Below are 21,586 nucleotides of genomic sequence, written 5' to 3' on the forward strand. Positions count from 1 at the left end.
CAAACTCCCAGCACCCTCTCTTCGTTTTCAAAATGTTCATTATCCACTCCCACAACCACACCTCTAATCTCGTATGCAATAAATAGATAGCCCCGAAGCACACCAACTTTATTAGCACCCTGCAACTCGCCATGCCACGTCCCCCTCATATCGTTCTTCAAAACAATACGGAACCTGCATCGAAGAAATTTCTGCAAAAATGCCCCGAAAACACAATTGCTGAAAATTACCGGCAAAATTACCGACGTCATAAACGTTTGGCTCTTTTACTTCCCAATGGCGTCATATGGCATATATGTACTATATGTCGTCAGGGAGATTGCATCAGCCTCTCAAGGAGTCGGATGTATTCAGGGGTCGGCAGGATATCTTAGCTTTAGAGGTTTATGCGCTTGGTTCGAATTCGAATCCCGACCCAGCTATAAACTGCCATCCTGGTGTTTCACGGGTAGGGTGATTCATCGATATTTGTGCCGTCCCTCGGATTTACGCTAAACTATGACTGTTCCTTCCCGACGAGATTCAGTCGATGGACGTGAAATATCCCACTGTGTTCCTTCACTAAGAGTGGGCGCGCTCTCGCCGGCATCATGGCCAAATTACAAGTTCCTGTCATGATTATAAGAGGGCATCGCATCAGCGACTTAGCCACGCTCTCAGCCAATGATGCTACCCCACAGCCTTGTGCTACATGTGAACGAAGTAGTATCACTGATGAGTTCTAATTAAGGAAGAAATGTGTCAGTGGTAGGAGTCGTAACAGCAGGGAGCCCAGCGAGTTGGATGTAAACAAAAGTACTTTAGTACTCGAGTATTACACTATAGAGTAATAATGATAATAATTAATTGCTATACACTAGTTTGAAGCAAGTCCAACATTTGCAATAAACGTTTCTGAAACATCGTGGAGATAGTAGAACATGAAACCCACGCACACAAACAACACGGAGACATCATTATTTCTGAACCAAGGACGATGCAGCCCTCACACTCACATTGTTATCCCACGCCCCTCACCCCCAGTTTGTTTGGGCACAATTTCCCTCCAACTGAGTGAACAACCAAATCGATGTAATAAAATAGTTCCCTTCATAACATTACCCGCAAAACCGAGCCTGCACTTATCGCGGATCAGCATATCGTGAATAATTTCCACTCGCAGTCGCAATCCACCCACAGCTGTGCACGACACCACCAACATGAATCTCCAATTGCTGTTAAATTATTTTTGATGACGTCATCGTCTGCCGCAGATATGTGCTACATGACCAACATGAACCTCCAATTGCTGTTAAATTATTTTTGATGACGTCATCGTCTGCCGCAGATATGTGCTACACGACCAACATGAACCTCCAATTGATGTTAAATTATTTTTGATGACGTCATAGTCTGACGCAGATATACACTACATGACCAACATGAATCTCCAATTGATGTTAAATTAATTGTTTTTGATGACGTCATCGTCTGCCGCAGATATGCGCTTCATGACCAACATGAATCTCCAATTGATGTTAAATTATTTTTGATGACGTCATAGTCTACCTGCAGCTGTGCACTCCATGACCAACATGAATCTCCAATTGCTGTTAAATTATTTTTGATGACGTCATTGTCCACCTGCAGCTGTGCACCACACAACCAACATGAATCTCCAAATTGCTATTAAAATATTTTTGATGACGTCATAGTCCATCCACTGCTGTGCACTTACCAGCATGAATCTCCAATTGCTGTTAAAAAAAGATGACGTCAGAGACCACAGTTTCCCCCCCCCCTTCCCCCCATATCACCCACCTAGTTAGTCCATGGGCCCAGGCATATATCGGTACCATCTGGGAAACCAAACTTTAGGGCTACTAAGTTATTCAGGTCAGGTATGGGAGCATGTGCCAGAACAGCGCGTCGCTGCGTCCACTTTCCGCCGGTACTCCAGGGGCCTCCGTCTGGCCATCCCCCAGGCAGATGCCAGGCCCATCCCCATCTCCTTGAGATGATGGTCAACCTGCTGCAACCATGAGGCACGTGGTCGGCCCACTGGCCTCCTCCACTCATGAGACTCCCTCGCTGAGAGAATCTGGTGAGCAGGATCAGCGTCAGGAAAACGAGCCACATGTCCATACAGCCGCAGCTGACGCTCACGGACTATGCAGGTAACAAATCTCATCCGAGTCTCTCTCAGCAACCGCTCGTTGGACACAAAATCCGACCAGCGATAGCCAAGGATTCTCCGAAGAGACCTGGTACCAAAGGAATTAAGTCTCCGTCTCAGATCCTTGGTCAAAGTCCAAGTCTCGCACCCATAGAGCAAGACTGGAAGTACCAAGGACCTGAAGACTCGGACTTTCGTCCTCCCGCACAGGTACCGGCAGCGCCACACCCCCATGATCCAGTGAATCCATGACTCCCCAGGCCCGACCCAGACGTCTATTGACCTCCGGCTCACAACCTGCGGAGACATGAATATCACTGCCAAGGTAAGTGAATCTATCCACGACCTCAACATCCTCACCACAAACAGACACAGACAGGACAGCAGCATCCAAGATGTCACCGAAAGCCTGGATCTTTGTTTTGACCCAAGAAATCCGTAATCCCAACGGCTCCGACTCCTCATTCAGCACCTCGAGGGCCCCCAAGAGGATGTCTAAAGTCTCCGCAAAGATGACTGCATCATCTGCAAAATCAAGGTCCGAGATCTTGACATTGCCAAACGATGCACCGCAACTTGATCTCTCCGACATCCTCCCAAAAATCCAGTCCATACAAGTGCTGAAAAGTGTAGGGGCAAGTACACATCCCTGACGAACTCCAGTAACAACTGGAAATAAGTCAGAGGCGGTACCACCACACTTCACAGCACTCTCAGTACCAGAGTAGAGTTCAGACATCAGATCGATCAGTTTCGGTGGCACCCCACGAAGACCAAGAATCCTCCAGAGGACATCCCGATTCACTGAATCGAACGCTTTACAGAGATCAACATAGACTGCAAGCAGCCCCTGCCGAAACTCTCGTCTGCGTTCAGTGAGGACACGAAGAGCAAGGATACGGTCAATCGTTGACCTCTTTGGTGTAAAGCCTGACTGCTCTGGACGCTGGTGCTCAAGCAGATGGTGGCGAACCCTATCAAGAATTATCCGAGCAAAGACCTTGCCCGGCACTGAGAGCAGCGTCACCCCTCGGTAGTTGTTGCAGTCTTGGCGATCACCCTTCCCTTTCCAGAGAGGGACAACAAGGCCCCTCTTCCAGTCAGTTGGGATGATGCCTGTGTTCCAGGCAGAGCACAAAACTGCATGCAGCGCCGCGAGTGCAGCATTTGCACCAGCCTTGAGAAGTTCAGCATGGATGCCACAGATCCCTGGAGCTTTGCCCCGTTTCAACTGGTTCACCGCAGCCCGTGTTTCCACAAGCGATGGTGGACCACAGTTGATTCGAGGTTCGGCAACAGGGATTGTAACACCCTTGACGTCCAACTCGACAGCTGGGGGATCAGCCTGGTACAACCGCTCAAAGTAACCGGCCCAGCGGGCCTTCACTTCAGACTCCTCTGTCAAGAGCCTACCCTCTCTGCTCGAACTGCAGTGCTCCGAGGGATGGGCTTGGATGAACATGTGCGCGAATTCCCCTGTAAGCGGGATGAGAATCACCTGTCCACAGGTGATGCTCTACCCCCTCACAGATTCCTCGCACATAGGCCTCCTTGTCCACCCTCAGTGCACGTACAGTTTTACGCCTCAGCTTCCTGAACAGCTCAGCTCTGCCATTCAGCCTGGCCCTGCGACTCTGGTCAATGGTATCCAGTGTCCCTTGAGAGACAAAATTCTTCTTTGCCCTGCGGTGAACTCCAAGGCATCCACCGGCAACATCAAGGACGGTGGTCTTGAAGGTGCTCCACAACTCTTCAGGACCCCCCAAAGCACCCAGACCCCCCAAGTGTCCACTCAGCCTGTTCGCAAACTCCTCAGCTACTCTCTCATCCCTGAGCTTGGCAACATCCAGCCTAGGCTGGGATGGTACCATTCTCCAGGATTTAAGGTGCAGCTTTAGAGTTGCTACAACAAGCCTGTGGTCAGTATTGAGGAACTGAGCACTCCGGTAGACCCTGCAGTTCTGGATCATCCTCCAACGACCGTCAATGAGGACATGGTCAATCTCCTTTGCCACACCGCCAGCGTTGGAATACCAAGTCCAGCGATGAGCTTGCGGGCGCTGAAACCATGAACCAGCCACCCTAAGTCCATGACTTCTTGCAAAGTCAAAGGAACTTAGTGCTATTCTAGTTCATAGTTCCTGACCCATGGGGACCAACACACACCTCATAACCATCCCTATCAGTTCCAGTCGATGCATTGAAATCCCCCAAGACTAGAAGTGTATCTCGTCTGGGGCACTGATCAACCACAGACTCGAGTGTGGCGTAGAATGCATCCTTCACGGTAAGATCGCTCGCCTCAGTCGGAGCATAAATAGAGACCAGGGAAATGACACCTAAGGAGTGACGAATCCTTAATCTCATAATACGCTCGTTGACCGGTGTTACCTCAATTATCATTGGGGTCAGCTTATTGGACACAGCTACAGCAACTCCTTGGGTATGGTAACCATCAGAGCGACCAGACCAATAGTAGGTGTAACCACCCACCATTATCTCGCCGCAATCCGGTCTCCGAACCTCAGAGAGCTGCAATCCCGATGTCCAAACGCTTGAGCTCAGATGATAACAGAGACAGGTGATCATCCTCTCTTAGGGATAGGACATTCCAGGCACCCACCCGAAGGGACCGCCTCAGGTTAACCCAAGGAGACCGCCGTCTGGTGGACGACACCTCAGCACCACTCCGACACACTCTCCCGCAATCTGACCCAGGGATGTTACCCCGTGGTTTCCCTCCTATCAAAGATTGGGGGTCCCGAAGGCTTTGCCCCAATCCCATCATCCGGTGAGCTGCCCTGCGAAGGGAAGCTGCACAGGAGGTACTCCCACGGAGTGGGTTTTCAGATTTTTTTGCGTTTTTGCGTTTTGCGGAATGAAGCGTTTTACGGTGGCTGGAGTGCAAATCCTGCCACCAACCTCCTAATAAGAAGTAACCCAACTGCAGGAGGACGTCCGCAGACACAGTTGGGCACTAGATATGGATGGCCGTTGGCTCACAAGGAGCTCCTCCGCCCTTTGATTAAGTTATTGGCCGATAAGTTTGATTAAGTTATTAAGTTATTCCTCCGCCCTTAAGTTATTGGTAGGGATTATATGATTATTTCAATATGTGATAACCATTCCAGAAGAGCAGCTTAGTGTATGTATTTTGCATTTTTACCGTTTTACCATTCTGAGATATTGACGTTTTGGGGGAAAATCACACAATGGACGATTGACACATCCCATGAAGGTAATATCATTCAATAACAGCTCAGGATATCCAGATTTGTTTGCCTTTTCGCTTTCATTATGCGGAGGGTGGGTACATTCCAGAGATGATAACTACCAATAAGCTGCCAGTCTGCAATGGTTATCACATCGAAATATGATATATATATATATATATACACCAATTCAAAAATCATAACTAGGATTGGTTTCCTTAGATGGTACCGACAAGTGGAATTTCTGGCCTGGACCCATGGACTAATTGCTTCTGATTGGCGGCAATAGATGGACAATTTGATTTGCTCTGATGACAATTCTGCCGACATGCCATTTCGAAGTGACGTCACACCACCAGCTGGCACTCTGTGTAGAGCACGGTACCGAATCCAAATATTTGGTGATCTACAGGTCTGCAAGATTTGCACAAGATGAATATGCGAGATATCGAAGGCCTTTCAAACTTTGCCATTCAGCCGTAGAATGGAGCGGAACAAAGTGGAAATGGGAAAACACCAACAGCAGAGTAGAGGTGAGAATGGGAGTGAGTGAGATCAAGGGGAGAGGCGATCATTCCACAGGGACACATGGGACTTAACGGACTGGGGAAGTTGGTTCCACTTGAGAGAAAAATGGAAGAAATGAGTGGAGCTGAGCAGTGAGACTGTATTTGGGAAATTTAACAAGTGGATTACTGGCAGCAGAAACCTGAGAGTGAAAGAGCCAAGAAAGGGCAGAGGGTATAGGACCACAAAAGGAGGTGGTATACTACAGAGGCCACCAACCTATCTGCGATGTAACATGCCCAGACACTCACCTTAGTCGTGGGAGATTCTGATGATTTTCAGGGCTTTGCTTTTCAATGGGATCAATAAGGGCAAGGTGTAATGCAGGGCCACCAGCCCAAAGGGGAGAGCAGTACTCCATCAAGCTGAGAATGAAGGCCTTATCGGTTGACAAAAGTTCAGACTAGCCAAGGAAATACCTTGCTCATTGAAGGATTCCCAATCAGTGGCTGGCTTTAGAGGAACATTTTGGAAATGTCTGCCCAAGAAAGATCATTGTTGATGGTGAGGCCCAAAAGTTTGAGTGACTTAACCTCTTTAAGTGGTTTGTTTCGGAAGTAGATGGGAGGGTTTGCCAAATGGTCATTTGGAAGATTGTATCACAAAGCATGATGCAGTTTTTTTTTTGATGGGTGTGCCCCCCCTCTCTTTGACACAGCACCACGTGATATGTGGACAGCCCGAATGTGTCAAAATTGCCGAAAAATCCATTATGTGATATCTGGGCGGCCCCAAATAGCAACCTTATCAGGGTTATGATATCGTGTGTAGTATTTCCCTGTGGTTTTCCCAAGCTGTTAGGGTGTGGTTAGTCGTTGTGGTGTGGTTTTTGGTGGGAGGTTTGGCACACTAACTCATTCCCAATTCTCCAGCCTGCTCTTTACAACGTCCGCTCCTTCTATACAGTGACATCATTGGTCATCCTGTCCCCATCCACCCAGGCTCGTGCACTGCTAAATGTATCATATGCCTATGATGTTTAACCACCCCAAACCATTATATGCCAATATCATTATACGTTTAAACTTTATTTAAAAATTTGTGCAATTACTTTGAGAAAGTCAGAAAAATGTATTTCCTGAAGATGATTTGTTGAGAGATAAACAGCACTGGGTGTAAGCCTTTCCACGCTCTACCCATAACCTTTAAAATAAAGCTTTTAAAAAAAATTCTTGTTTTCCAGGAACACGATCAACCAACTTAGAATACCACACTCTATGAACTTTTAATTGTGAAAATTCTACGATAATAAAAACCTCATCTCAGATCACCAATTTGGCTTCAGACCTGGTCACTTCCACCTTGGACATGCCTCGAGTCACCCAACAATGGATGGAGGCCCTCGATTTCAGACATGAGATCAGGACCATCTCTCTGGACATGTCTCGTGCTTTTGATAGTCTGGCATCCTGCCTTACTCTCCAAACTCTGCCGATGGCATCCAAAGCCAACTCCACTCTTGGCTCACTGACTTCCTCCATTCTCTTAACCAACGTGTGGCACTCAAAGGAATCCTTTCTTCTCCTCTCCCTTGAAGGCTGGAGTGCTCCAAGCCAGTGTTCTGGGCCCAGTCCTATTTCTGATCTTCATAAATGATCAGTCTGACCCTCTGGAAAATCCTCTTTACCTATTTGCTGATGCCTCCACCCTCTGCCATGGCATCCCTCATCCTTCAGACAGGCTGGCTGCAGCCTCTTCCCTATCTTCAGACCTTGAAAAAAAAATCACAAGCTGGTCAAACACTTGGAACATGTCTTTCAATTCTGACAAATCTCACACTCTCACTATCTCTCTCCGAAAGGATCATCGAGCAAACCCTCCTGTCTCATTACTTAACAATCGTATTGAGGAAGTTCAGTCATTCAAACTCCTGGGTCTCACTATCAGCCATGATCTTTTTTGGGCAAACCACATTTAAATTTGGCCTCCAAAGCCAGCCACCAACTGGGCATCCTCCATCATACAAAGTCCTTAGTTAGTACATGTGACCTCCTATCCACCTACAAGGCCATAATCCGCAGTTTGATGGAGTCCTTCTCTCCCACTGGGCTGGTGCCCCTACCTCACATATTGCTCAGCTTCATACCGTGGAAACCAAGGCCTTCAAGATTATTGGAATGTCCCACAATAAAGCTGAGTCTTTGGGTCCATCACTTCACCATCGCAGACAGGTCGGTGGGCTCTCTGTCTTCTACTGCATAATGACCCCGAGTTATACCCATTTAATTAACAGAATTCTCGATGATAGAAGAGGGAACAACATACAGAACTCTCAATTCTCCCCTTCGTGTCTTGGCAACGTCTACATCTATGAATTTGGACCCGTGACAACAAACCTGGTCATCATCTGTTTGAGTGCATCTCATTCAGCAGGAAAACCCATCCGAGAGAGAAGGAACGTCCTCAAAACCAAAGGTCTCTGCTTGAAGTGTGGGTGGTACAAGCTTGGGTAGAAAAAAACACGTTGTGATTGGTTTTCTCAAACTTGGAAAGTGAAAACTGCGAAACAAAACAAAGAATTAATCATCGTTGTACAAGAAAGTCATGAGCAAGTTTATTGTACAGTAAAAGAAAGGTACGCGCATGAAAACTGATGTTGTCAATCGTAATGGGATATACTGTACTCCATTACCTTTCCACAAAATCTCCAGAATGATCCATACATTTCTGCCAGCGTTGCACGAGCTGAAAAATCCCACTGCGGTAGAAGTCCATTCCAACACGTCGCAACCAGCTTCGCACGGCTATCTGGACTGCCTCATCATTTTTATAGTGCTGGCCTCTCATGTGGTCTTTCAAGGGCCTGAACAAATGGTAGTCTGAGGGGGGCAAGTCTGGACTGTATTGGAGTGGGGGGGGGGCACTTCCCAGCCATTGCATATCTGACATTGGAGGAAATCTCAAACAGTGTGAGGTATGGCATTGTCAGGTTGAAAGATGACAGCTTTTTCACCAGGCGCTTTTCCTGAAGTGTACGTTTCAGTTTCTTGAGCATCTGAACGAGCCACGTTGATGGTTTTCCCTTTTGGCAAGAAATCAACCAGCATACATCCCTCGGTATTCCAGGAGATGGTTCCCATAACATTGCCAGCAAAGGGGACTCTTCTGGTCTTTTTTTTTTTTTGGAGATGTGGAGTGATGCCATTCCATGCTTTGCTGCTTGGTTTCCGAGTCAAAATGGTGGAACCAGCTTTCAACACCAGTCGCAGTTCCGAACAGGAAGCCATCACCCTCAGCAGCATGTCGTTGAAGCAACTATGATGACACATCCATGCATGTGTTTTTGTGTTCCTCTGTAAGCAAACGGGGAACCCAACGGAAACAATCTTTCAAATATCCTAAAGTCGCCATCATCTCCTGTACGGCATGATGACCTATGCCAAGCTGCGCTGCGACCTCCCTAACCACCACCCTTCGGTCCTCACTGATGAACGCATCAACATTCTGCTCGTTGTGCTCAATCGTGGCGATTCTCAGCTGACCACAGCTTGGCTGATCAGCGCTGTCCATGTTTTCGCCGTTGAAGTGTTTCACCCACCTTCTGACACTGCGAGCGACCATGCAGGTCGCTGACTCCATACACCTGACTCAATCGGCCGTAGATATCTGCAGCTGAATTATTTTCCTTCACGAGGAATTCAATCACTGCACTTTGGTGAAACGATACGTCCTTGACAGCCATTTCGTCACAATGGATTGTGAGATCATCAGTGGTGTCCATGCGCTGAGCCTTTGTTTATATTGGAGTGAATAGATGGCTAATATATGTGGCTAATAACTCGTGTTCTACTATACTCGGCACAAACAAGTGGAATGCAGATGCTGATCATGACTTTGGTATGGCCCTCGTAACTTCAAAACAAAGTTGGACGTCCAATGTCAACGTTGGAAATCATAAAAGTGAGTGAAAAGCCACGTAATTGCGCTTCAGTTGCGCATTTTCATCGCCAAGGGATTTACACACGGTTTATGGCTGTTTCGATTGGAACCAAAAAGGGTAAAGTCTCTTGGAGAGAAATATTGGAAAACTATCGATTCCCTGGCGCCTTGTCAAAAACAGACCCCTTCCACTCCCTCTGGAAAAGCACCTACACGAATAAGAAATAAATAAATCGGAAATAAACGGAAAACACTCAACGAGCCGATGGTAATCTTATTTGCGACCGACCGGTGTGGATAATTACAAGGATATACATACATGTAGAAGGAACTTGGACGCAGGAGGAGGCCGTTTGGCCCATCAAGCATGTGCTCTTTCAACAGCACATTAAGAAGCTGATAATTGGCTTAACGGTTTTTAAGGAGGCTGGCTTAAGATCTTGGGGTCTTGAGTTTGAGCCTCTGTATTTCTGTTAAACAACAACAGGTTAGTTGACTCAGATTGTCATCCTTCTGACCTTGACAATATGAGTATTGGATTATTGGAAAGAGGGGGGCACTGCATCATTGGCACAGCTGTGCTCCTAGCAATGATGCAACCAGCAGCCACAGGCTGGATACGATTTTAATTAACCTCCGCCATCGAAGATCGGAGGTGACTTTTCACCCCTTTCTGTTTGTTTGTTTGTGAACAGCATTACGGAAGAACTCCTCGACGTATTTCGACGAAACTTGGTGGGGGGATTAGGTATGGTCCAAGGATCATGCCATTAGATTTTGGACTTGGTCCAAAATACAATATGGCCGCTATGGCGGCCATTTTGAAAAAAGATTTGAATTTTTTTTTTTGCGTTTCTGCATGTTTTAAGTGATTTCCAACCCCCCCCCCCCCCCAAAAAAAAAATTGTTAGAGAAAAAATAATATTTTTGCAACTTTTTTTCCAACCAAATTTAGATTTTTATTTTTTTGCATTTCTACATGTTATAAGTGATTTCCAACAAAAAACATGCCAAAATTATAATTGTGGCTGATTTTGGAACTTCAGGTGGATATCCCCACGTAAAATCAATTTCTGTCTCAAGGAGTCTAGTTATGACGAATGAATTGAGTATGTAAAAGTTAAAAGTAAAAGGGAAAGTTGCAAACTATAACTCTGTGAGCACTGTTGACGTCAAATTGAATGAATAGGATATTAGGTTCACTTGAGTGATCTAGCAGTATTGGCGGCGGAGGTTTTGCACTCTACCGAGTGCTCCCCCTCGAGTTTTATCTGTTTTTATTAAACTAGTAAGTGCCCGTAAAAAAAACTAAAAAAAAAAACTTTCAAACCCCGAGCAAGAAACAACAACCACACAGGCAGTTTCTTCGCTCTCGCGTGCCCCTACGTGCGTGGCCCGGAAGTTCGCATATCGCAGTTACGATTCTTCGCAATTTAGTTTTAATGGCCAATTATTCAATTAGCGCCAACGTATTTTGCCTTTTCACAATGTCGTCGCAAGGAAAACCACAAAGAAAAGAGAAGAGGAAAAAAAAGACGTACATGCAAAAAAAAAAAAAATTACTTCCTGGTTCGGAGCACACCAGCTCACGCTGATGGTACCGAAATGTATGCACCGTCTAATATGAAAACGATCATAACTCGGGGCATTGTGTTTATCTATAAATGCGCATAAGTAATCGAGAAATTATTAGAATACACAAAGTCATCACTCTCCGGAAGTCCATATGTTGCAACCCGTGATGGTGAACGTGGCTGGGGTTCTCTTCCCCCATCGGCCACGCACACGCAGCAATGTGTCCTGTCATTGGTTGGTAAATAAATGGCCATAACTTGGGAAGCACTTGTCCGATTAATATCAAACCTCGAAAAGGCACATCCTCAGGTCCCCAGCAATATACCTGGCAAGTTTCAATTAGATCGGACCAGTGGTTGTCGAGAAACAGCGGTCACACACACAGACACACACACACACACACACACACACACACACACACACACACTGCTGGAATTATAGATAGATGAAATGCGGGTGAATGGGGTTGTTGGGTGAGGGGTAAACACACCGATAGCACATTCACTTTTTCACGAGACCCTCTCGCAGACGTCACAATCACTAAGTGACTATATATGCATGTGTCACAAACAGATTTTCACACGATTACAGCAAACGAAGTCATTTAAAAATACCAATACATCAATTTCCTTCGTTTCCACCATAAAATCTCACTAATGACTCGACCTTTTCTCATTGCATGAACGGAAGAGAAAATATTACGTAACAAAACGGAGAGATCGCATTTGCCTTTTCCCATCCCTGGATGATAAAATACAGAATGAACGAACGTCCATGGGCAATGACACAAAGGAACAGGAAAGAGAATGGAATTAGAAAAAAAATGGAGGAACTAGAGAAATGTCAACCACGCTGTAATGATTGAAACGCCCATCAAAGGCACCACGAAATCTTCCCTGGAGTCATGATCATCAAACATCCTCAGTCCTACAGCTCAGGCTCGTCTTTATACCACCTGGCATCACAAAGAAGGCGGCAGAGACACAGCGCCCTCTACCGAACTCCCCATCGAACCTTTCCGGAGTAGAGACTTCATATTCTTCCTTCATATTCTTTAGCAGGAGACTGAGGGGTAGCATCATTGGCTGAGCTGCTGAGGGCACAGCAATGCTGCTGATGCAGTACCCTCTGGAGGTTCGGGCAGGAATTTATCATTTGTTTATGGTGCCGAAGATAGCTCACCTACTCTTCCTGAAGGACATCGTGGGATCTTTATCATCCGCCAACTAATGCTGGCAGGCGGAACATCCAGATTAACGTCCATCCGAGGGATGACACACACATTAATTAAATGCCAGGATGACAGTTTATAGCTGGGATTCGAACCCAACCGAGCCAGCTCAGTGGCTAGTATGCATACCTCTCAGGCTTACGCTATTCTGCCAGCCGACCAAACCATGACCAGACTCCTATTGAACCCTGTGGGAGTTCCAACAGACCCACTAACGCCTCCCTACCGCACCCCGCTCGAGCCAGGACTAAAACCAAACCTCTGCCAGGATCACCGCTGAACCCTTCAGGACGGTCAAGACCAAACCCCTACTAGACAAGGACGCAGCTCACCCTCACACTAAAATTGCTTGCCTTTGCCTTTTATCACGAAGCAAAAATATCAAAGAAAACCATTTAAATCCCATCTATGATACATTCATCGGTTTGACTTGTGTGCGTATTCGTATTGTTTATGTTTGTCGGGATGGGGTGGGTTACATATTACCATGGAGCAAATAGGAATGTATGGAGCATCATGGTCCCTGTACGAGTAGTTAGCCAATCTCGATGTAATAAGTAGGGACACATCAGCTGAAGGATCGTCTTGTTTGAAGATGCACCATACAGGGGGTGGTGCATGGTAATAATTAATTTGGGATAATGGTAAAGGAAATTATGCTGTATAACCCCAATGTGAACTTCGACCGGGGTCGCCGGGAGACTTGGCAAGAGAGGAAGAGAGGGGCGGACCTACGAACTCCTCCAGGAGAGGAGCTTGGATCACCTCTTGAGTGAGGGGAGGAGCATTTTGTCGCCTCCTGAACGGCGAAGCCTGAATCGCCTCTGACGGGCAGAGTTTTTCGTTGCCCGAGGAGAAGAGTGAGAGGTTCATGGAGTTCTGTGGAGAACGTGGCTAAGAGGGAGAGGAGGTCGTCCTGCCTGCCTCTGCCTGTTTTCCTTGCCCTGTGGCTGTTCATCATCCTGCCAGTCTCCTCATCATCCTCTTGTCCATCGCCCTCCTCATCCATCCTCAACACCTGCTCGTGGCTGCCCCGTGCCCATCCTTTCACCCACTACCACCAGAGCTGAGTCCCCCAGTTTTGTCCCTTTCCCGTCTGTGATTGAGTCTGGAGTGAGATGCCTTAGATTTCTTTATATTCATTTTTAACCTCGTTGTATATTTTAATTATATATTATCGATTCTGTGTCCCCCTTTCATTATCACCACCGTCGTATCCCTCCGCCGATCAATCTTCCCTTGTTTACGCTTCGGGAATAAACCCGTTGGTTTTAAGAGTGAAGGTTCTCGTGTCTCTCCTCAGTTCTCAAGTGCGCAAACCCGCCATTAATTCGGAACGTCTCCACAGGAGTTAAATCCATTCGGTGCATCATGGGATTTTATCCTCCCGCCACAAAGAGCTCGACGTTAGTTGACCTGTTGACGTGACAATATGTTGTATGATAACTTTGACATAGACTAACAAACAGTACTAACAGTACTGAAACAGGAAGGGAATACTGTACACAGTTATCAATTCATAATGGTGTTACTGCCACCAACTAACACATTGTACAGGTGTTTGTCGACATTGGGTGTCGTGCGCCCGTTCCTTCTTCATTTCAGGTGTGGGTTCAGTGGTGAATTGTATTCTGTTGACTCTGGCATTGAGGCATCATTCAAAGTCCCAAGATATCCTGGAGTGGTTCAGTTGGGTTTAATACCTGCTCTCACCTGGATGTTGTAGATTTTGAACTTTGTTATCCTCTCACAGGTTTTTAACAGACACAGCAGTATGGTAATATTCGTAGATACAAGAAGCCCTCACCCTGGCATTGCATCATCGAGGGTATGTGCAGAAATTCCCAGTGTGTGTGTGCACTGTCCGCTTGCTCACATTGTGGAATATTGTTCCAAATGTTCTGTACGACTCCCTATCATTCAGCCAATTTCATTGGTCCCTTGTTGAACTCACTCCTGATGTAAGCCCTCAGCTCATTTATGTTAATATCTGTACTTTATTCAGGCAAAGCCATGATGGTAAGTGATTCTAAAGCCTCTTACACATGTCTTGAAAGAGTCAAGTCTCTTTTCCATAAAGATATCGTTTCATTGCATTGGCTGAGCTGGCAGGATGGCCTAGTCCCGAGAGGTATGCACGCTCGCATTGAAGCTGGCTATCCTGGGTTCGAATCCTGACCCAGCGATAAACTGGCGTCATGGTGTTTCACAGGCAGGGTGATTCATCAATGTGTGTTCCGTCCCAGGGATGTCAAACTGGGAATCCCAACTACAGACATTATTTGGTGGACATTAAAGATTCCTTGATGTCCTTTGTGAAGAGGAGGTGAGATATTGCCGGCACCCTGAATAGATTACAAATTCCTGTGCTAACCTGTTGAGGGCACTGCATTTAGTGGCACAGCTCCACACTTAGCCAATGATACCACTCTGCAGCATGGAAGAAGATACAAAAAAGAAGATGACTGCATATAGGCTCTATGTTGCGGATCGTGTCTTGTTGGAAGATGAATCCCCACCTATTTGAGTTGTGTTTCCAAGGAAATACATGATGGATCAGGATCTGCCTGAATCTGTCCCCATTTTGAGTGCCTTCAGTTTTCTGGACCTCTCTAACACCGATGGCTGAGTTTCAGCCGAACAGCCTAAAACTCGGACTGATCCTCCCTCATGCTTCGCCATAGACGTCATCTCGTTCTCTTCATCGAGTCAAGCAAACTGTCATTGATAATTCCTGAACAATTTGAACTTGGATTGATTTGTAAAAAAGCACACCTTTTCAATATTGCTCGGCTTGCCGTCTGAGGCTATCTCTCAAGAAGTTGGATGGATGGCATGTAAGGATGTAATGTAAGGATGGCACAGATACTATAGATTTATAGAAAATCGAGTTATTCGACTTCTACTCACCGCTAAAGGTTGATGACTTCATCCAGACTGAGCAGTGTCTCATAAGCTGTTAACCTTGAGTGCGTGCGAATACAGTCATGAGTTCAATAAGAAGCAAGAAAAACGACGGCGTATCACCAGCGGGCCAATTTGGCTTCACCCGGTGCCACATCATTTGCCGTTATACAAGATATCCTGGTGGTGGTGGTGGTCCGTGTGGTGGCACCTAGAGACGGAAGAAAGAAAGCATGCGCGAGTGGGACCACACTTTTCTTACTTTCGGCTGCATACGCGACATCTCTCCAGCTCCACAGCTGTGATGTCCCCATTCCTCATGGTCTCCGAAGACCCACTCGAGGCCTCCCGAGAGTTCCCTCAGCTGTTAGCATTACGTGTTATCTAAGCCACTGTGGTCCCACTCGCACTCGTTTTCTTTCTTCCGCCTCTAGGTGCCACCGCACGGACCGTTCTTCGTCACAACCGAGATGGTAGCAGTGCCACTTCACTCGGGGCCGCATATCCTGTTGCTACGAGCCGTGTGCACCTCTGTCACTTTCTGCTCTGCTGCAGCAACATCTATTCGAGCACTCCACATCTGCATTTCTTGAGTGCGCCGTGCTGTTCTCATGTCGGTGGTTCAGCACAGGCCTCCTCTCCATGTCACACTGCATCATGATTTTCAGCCTCTCAGTTCTGTTGTCGTCTCCTTCACTGCCTCCGCTACCTTTTGAGGTCTTGACATCTTTCCTCTTCGGAATGGAGACGCGTGAATCATCACAGGTGGGTTCAGGCAGTGGAATGAGAAATACAGGAAGGGAGAAATGAGGCATCCTTGTTGAGCCACCATCTTGTGTGTGTGTGTGTGTGTGTGTTTGTCATTGGTTGTTTTGTCCAAACTGTATGTGGGTTTCAGAAGGTGGAATAGAGTCTTCCCAGGTCTCAAAGTATCCACATCCGTTTCAATCTGTGAAGTTTTCTTGTTTCACTTGTCAAATTCATACATGTTAACAATGAACATACACGATCATTGCAAATGGATATCGGGATGGACAGGCAATAACCATTATCCAATGAAAGATGCAGGGATTGGTTGACATGACAATTTATTGTGACCATGATCTCGACCTTGTTAACGTACTTTTTGGCATCCCGACCGTACATCCTTTTTTACATTTTTATTTTTTAAATGTTTTTTTATTTATATTACTGATGTACCCGTTATCTTCACAAGAATGTCCCGCATGAGCTGAGAAATACAGCTCGGTGAGATGAAGATAGTCACAAGTCTCGCTCCAGCCATGCAAGGAATGTGTAAACGACTGGTGGATTGAGACATGAAATGTCAAGAAAAAAAGGTTCGTCGGAAAACCTCCTCTAAAAGGTATCAGGTGATGCATGTTATTTTTGAAGGCAGTTGTCCATCAGTATGATCTCCAAAGTGGTCCTGGCGTGCTCAGCATACCATTCCAGAACTCTCCTCTGAAATGACACGAGGTCGGCACAGCTCAGGTGCAAACAAAAATATAAAACGATTTTAAATGATATTTCGAGGAACTGTACAAACAAACATTTTCTGCCCTCGGTCTTTTTTTTTTTTCCTTCTCAAATCGGTTTCGACGGGAACCTTTTTCTTTTTTTTTATACGTTTTCTTTTTCTTGTCTCTTTAAATTTTTAACATTTAATAAAGCATTCTCTGATATATATATATATATATATATATATATATATATATATATATATATATATATATATATATATATATATATATATATATATATCCCATAAAAATAAAAAATACAGCTGTTTAAAAATAATCTATTAGGATTAAATAGGTCTTTCTCCAACCAACATCCCGTCCACAATTTGGGGACAGTGTCGTCACAATGACGAGTGCAAACTCGTACTGAAGAAACGGTGTTTGGACTGAGAACCTCTTTTTTTTATTCTCCCTCACTCAAGCAACAACAAACAAAAAAAGTCGGTAATTAAATAGACACCTGACACCTTCAACAACTTGAATTGTCAAAGAGAGAGAAAGCAGTGGATTTGTGGTTGGAGCGTCCACTCCTCGTCTGGGGGGTGGTTCGATTCCGTGGTTTGTGGTTCGATTCCGACTTTGACCAATTGTCATAACCAAAGAGTGATATGTGCTGCTTCCTTGCCCGAGACTCAGCATTTTGAAACTAGAACACATACAAATCCCGTGGGTTGGTATCTGATGGGGAGGGGAGGGGGATGATTTATCTTTAATTGCCACAATTACTGCAGAGAGATAATTGATGGCCAAAGCTTGCGTCGCTGACACCATGGATGCCCGCAAGTTATGTCACTCCCTCCTGTCACCAGCTCTGATGATATTTCAATATGTCAGGTCCGGTGTTTGTCGTGTCTGTTTGAATGTGTGCATATGTGATTTGTGTTGCAGATCTTCCAAGAGCCTTAGAACCTGTAAAATAGCGAAATAATTGAATAAGAGCAGGTCGGTGCATCATTATGTCAATGTTCTGTGCAATTCTCATCCATTTTCATCCCTGTGTGCAATTTTCATCCACTTTTACCCAGGACGCTGCACAGTTGAATGGAGCACAGGCTCGTAAAATGGCAGGTTCATGTCGTGCTCGAGACCAATGACATCATGAACACAAATCGGAAAAAAAATCTATTAGTTTAATGTACCCGTGCAAAATATATGGAAAGTACAATTCAGGTGCATCCCATAGCATCCCTTTATACTGTACCTTCCCATTGATCATTAAGATTGTTGGGTGGTCACGTCACGAGACTACCCTTATTCTCAGGTTTTCCGTCTGTCTGTTTGTTTGTATGTAATGGACAGCTCTGGAGGCCAGAGGAGTCAACCGATTTTGATGAAACTTGACTGGTAGGTTCATACCAGGATCTAGTTGTATGCTTTTGAGCACCGTTACTATGGATGCCACCGTTGCCCAGCAACGGGACTTTGAAATTTTTGAAAAAATCTGAATTTTTTTAATTCTTTTCGAAAATCAAAAATCGGCTTCTGCGCTTTTATGCGCACTATAATCAACGTCTTTGTCAAAAGATTTCAGCCCGATTAGCGAAAAACTGTATGACTAGTATGCAATTATATAGCGACCACCCATGTCGCCTACCGGCTTGTCTTTATTATTCCCCCCCCCCCCCCAGAGGGAGGGAGCAGGATATTGTAATCGTCCGATTTGTTTGTCTGTTTGTTTGTTTGTCTGTCTGTCTGTCTGTTAGCAACTTTACGGCAAAACGGCTTCAGAAAACACTATCAAATTTAATCCACAGGTGGGCAATGAACCTTGGACGACCCCATTATCTTTTGGGTCCAATTGGATCAACGGTCAAGGTCACGAAAAGATCAAAAATCGTTTTTCGCTCATAACTTCGTCAAAAATGGTTTAATTGACTTCAAACTAAGACTAAAATATTCCTTATTATCAACATTCAGGTTAAGGATGTATCAAATTTAAATTTGATCCCCAAAATAACTTTATGCCTTAAATGGGCGGGATTTGTTGTGCCTGGCACCACTTGTTACCTCCACCACCAAAGGTGGATGGAGGTTATGTTTTCACCCCTTTTTGTCTGTCTGTGTGCAGGATATCTCTAAAAGTTGTGGATGTATCTGGATGAAATTTTGTGGACAGGTTGGGTGTGTGATAAGGACGAATTGATTCGATTTTGGTGAACATCCAAATCCAGATCCGACTACTATAATTTTTTAATTATTCTTCACCGTTGAGAGACAGGGCCAAAAATGATTTTTTTTAGCACGATATCTCAAAAAGTAGTGGACGGATTCGGACGAAACTTGGTGGACATGTTGGGTGTGTGACAAGGAAGAAATTGATTCAATTTTGGTGAAGATCGGAATCCGGATCTAGATACGAGAGTTATTTAATTTTAAAGTGATTCTTCACCATCGAGAGATCGGTCCAAAAACGATATAGTTCTGTAGAGGATGATATTTCAAAAATGTATTGGGTTCTCGTGGATCAGGCATTGCATGGTGGAGGTATGCGCTCTACCGAGTGCCCTTCTCGTTCTTTCTCTTGCTCATACTGTATTTCCAATTTAATTCGTCTTTGTTTAGCGCTGATGGAATGAGGTTTCGAGGAAATAATGGCAATACAGCATGAACGGTTATCACACTTAACTTCAGCAAATGCACCTGTTTGGTTTAAAAAAAAAAAAAAATTGAAAATGTTTGCGATTCTTAACAGGATTTTTCAAATCTCATCACATTGTGGAAGGAATCTGTTTTGAAGGCTTTGAGTCAGGCCTGACGTGGAAGCCTTACTGCTCAAATGAAGTCAATCATGTTTATTTGCTCAGACTATACAAATCCCCCATCAGATAGCACAATCCACACACACACACACACACACACACACACACACACACACACACACACACACACACACACCCTCTTGTTTGTTTGTTTTTTTTCCTTTTTTAAATAATAACTCTGCAATATAATGTGCCAGTTACAGTCTGACAACATTCATTTTTAATTCCGAACATGACTCCTGATGGAGAAGGACACAAAATTCGAGACAAATACTGTGTTGGCGAATGATTTGCCAATTACGTGACACGACGTTTTGCTAAAGGGTGTGTGACCCATTAAACAAGCGCATTCTGGTTGTAGTGGAGACTATGCAGGCTCAAAACTCAAGGCACCACCAACTACACTGTCACTGCCCAACAGGCAACGCTCCGATCCGATGTTTCGTCCACCAAGTGGTCTTCATCCGTTCAGATCTCGACTCAACCATAGACTGTCATCCCAGGGTTTCACAGGCAGGATGATTCATCAACGTGTGTGTTCCATCCCTCGGATGGACGTTAAACTGGGCGTCCCTTGTCCCTTCTGCAGACATTGGTCGGTGGACGTTAAGGATCCCACTGTGTCCTTCGCAAAGAGTAGGCGAGCTATCGCCGGCACCGTGAACAAATTACAAACTCTTGACATAACCACTGCTGGGAAGGCAATGGCAAACCACCAAGTATAACCCTTGCAAAGAACCTACTTTGGCAGTACTGAACCTGCTTTTGGGCAGAACACCAGAATATGAATACCAAAGAGGTAGTAGTAGTAGTAGTAGTAGTAGTAGTAGTAGTAGTAGTAGTAGTAGTAGTAGTAATAGTCGTCGTAGTAGTAGTTTCTGTTCCTAATTTTGTTTCCATCTTTGGTGGTGAAGGTTTTATTTATTTCAGCACTCTTTATCGGCCATTGTGTCCTTTTGTTACAAAGAACAGTCATATTTTACTCCAAAGGTTTTCAAAATGACCTTTATGTTCTGCTGATGAAGCCTGGAGGCAGAAACAACAAAGGTTTCTTGGACAACCTTGCGTCATTTCTCGACCTCTCAAGGGCCTGCAAGGCGCATGCCAATTCATTTACACTTCGTACAATGACGTGAAACTCCGGTCTTTCAGATGAGCTGTATTTTTCTCGCATTGTCTGATGTGAACTTGTGAAATCCACATGAACATTACGTCCTGGCCCATTTGGGTGTTGGCACGCGAGGTGTTGTCGGGCCACTCTGGGCCGCAAGGTGAACTGCGGAGTTGGCACGCGAGGTGTTGCTGGGCCACTCCGGGCCGCAAGGTGAACTGCGGAGTTGGCACGCGAGGTGTTGTCGGGCCACTCCGGGCCGCAAGGTGAACTGCGGAGTTGGCACGCGAGGTGTTGCTGGGCCACTCCGGGCCGCAAGGTGAACTGCGGAGTTGGCACGCGAGGTGTTGTCGGGCCACTCCGGGCCGCAAGGTTAACTGCGGAGTTGGCACACGAGGTGTTGTCGGGCCACTCCGGGCCGCAAGGTTAACTGCGGAGAACCTGGTGTGGATCGATTGGGTGAGTTACCGAGGAGGGCATCTACAGACCTCGTAACTAACGAGGAGCACGTGACCGACGCTCGTCTGCTTTGTTGATAACTAACGCTCAATAATATCGGTAGATCCACGTACGTGCAAAGCAATCGATGACGATTCGGGACAGACTCGGGGGCACACACAGGCTCCGAATCCATTTTCTGTGCATCGTACAGTTTGGGTATTTTTCCGAA

Source organism: Eptatretus burgeri, chromosome 8, assembly GCF_056783735.1.
Source record: "Eptatretus burgeri isolate ZD-2024b chromosome 8, Ebu_testis_v1, whole genome shotgun sequence".
Classification (NCBI taxonomy): domain Eukaryota; kingdom Metazoa; phylum Chordata; class Myxini; order Myxiniformes; family Myxinidae; genus Eptatretus; species Eptatretus burgeri.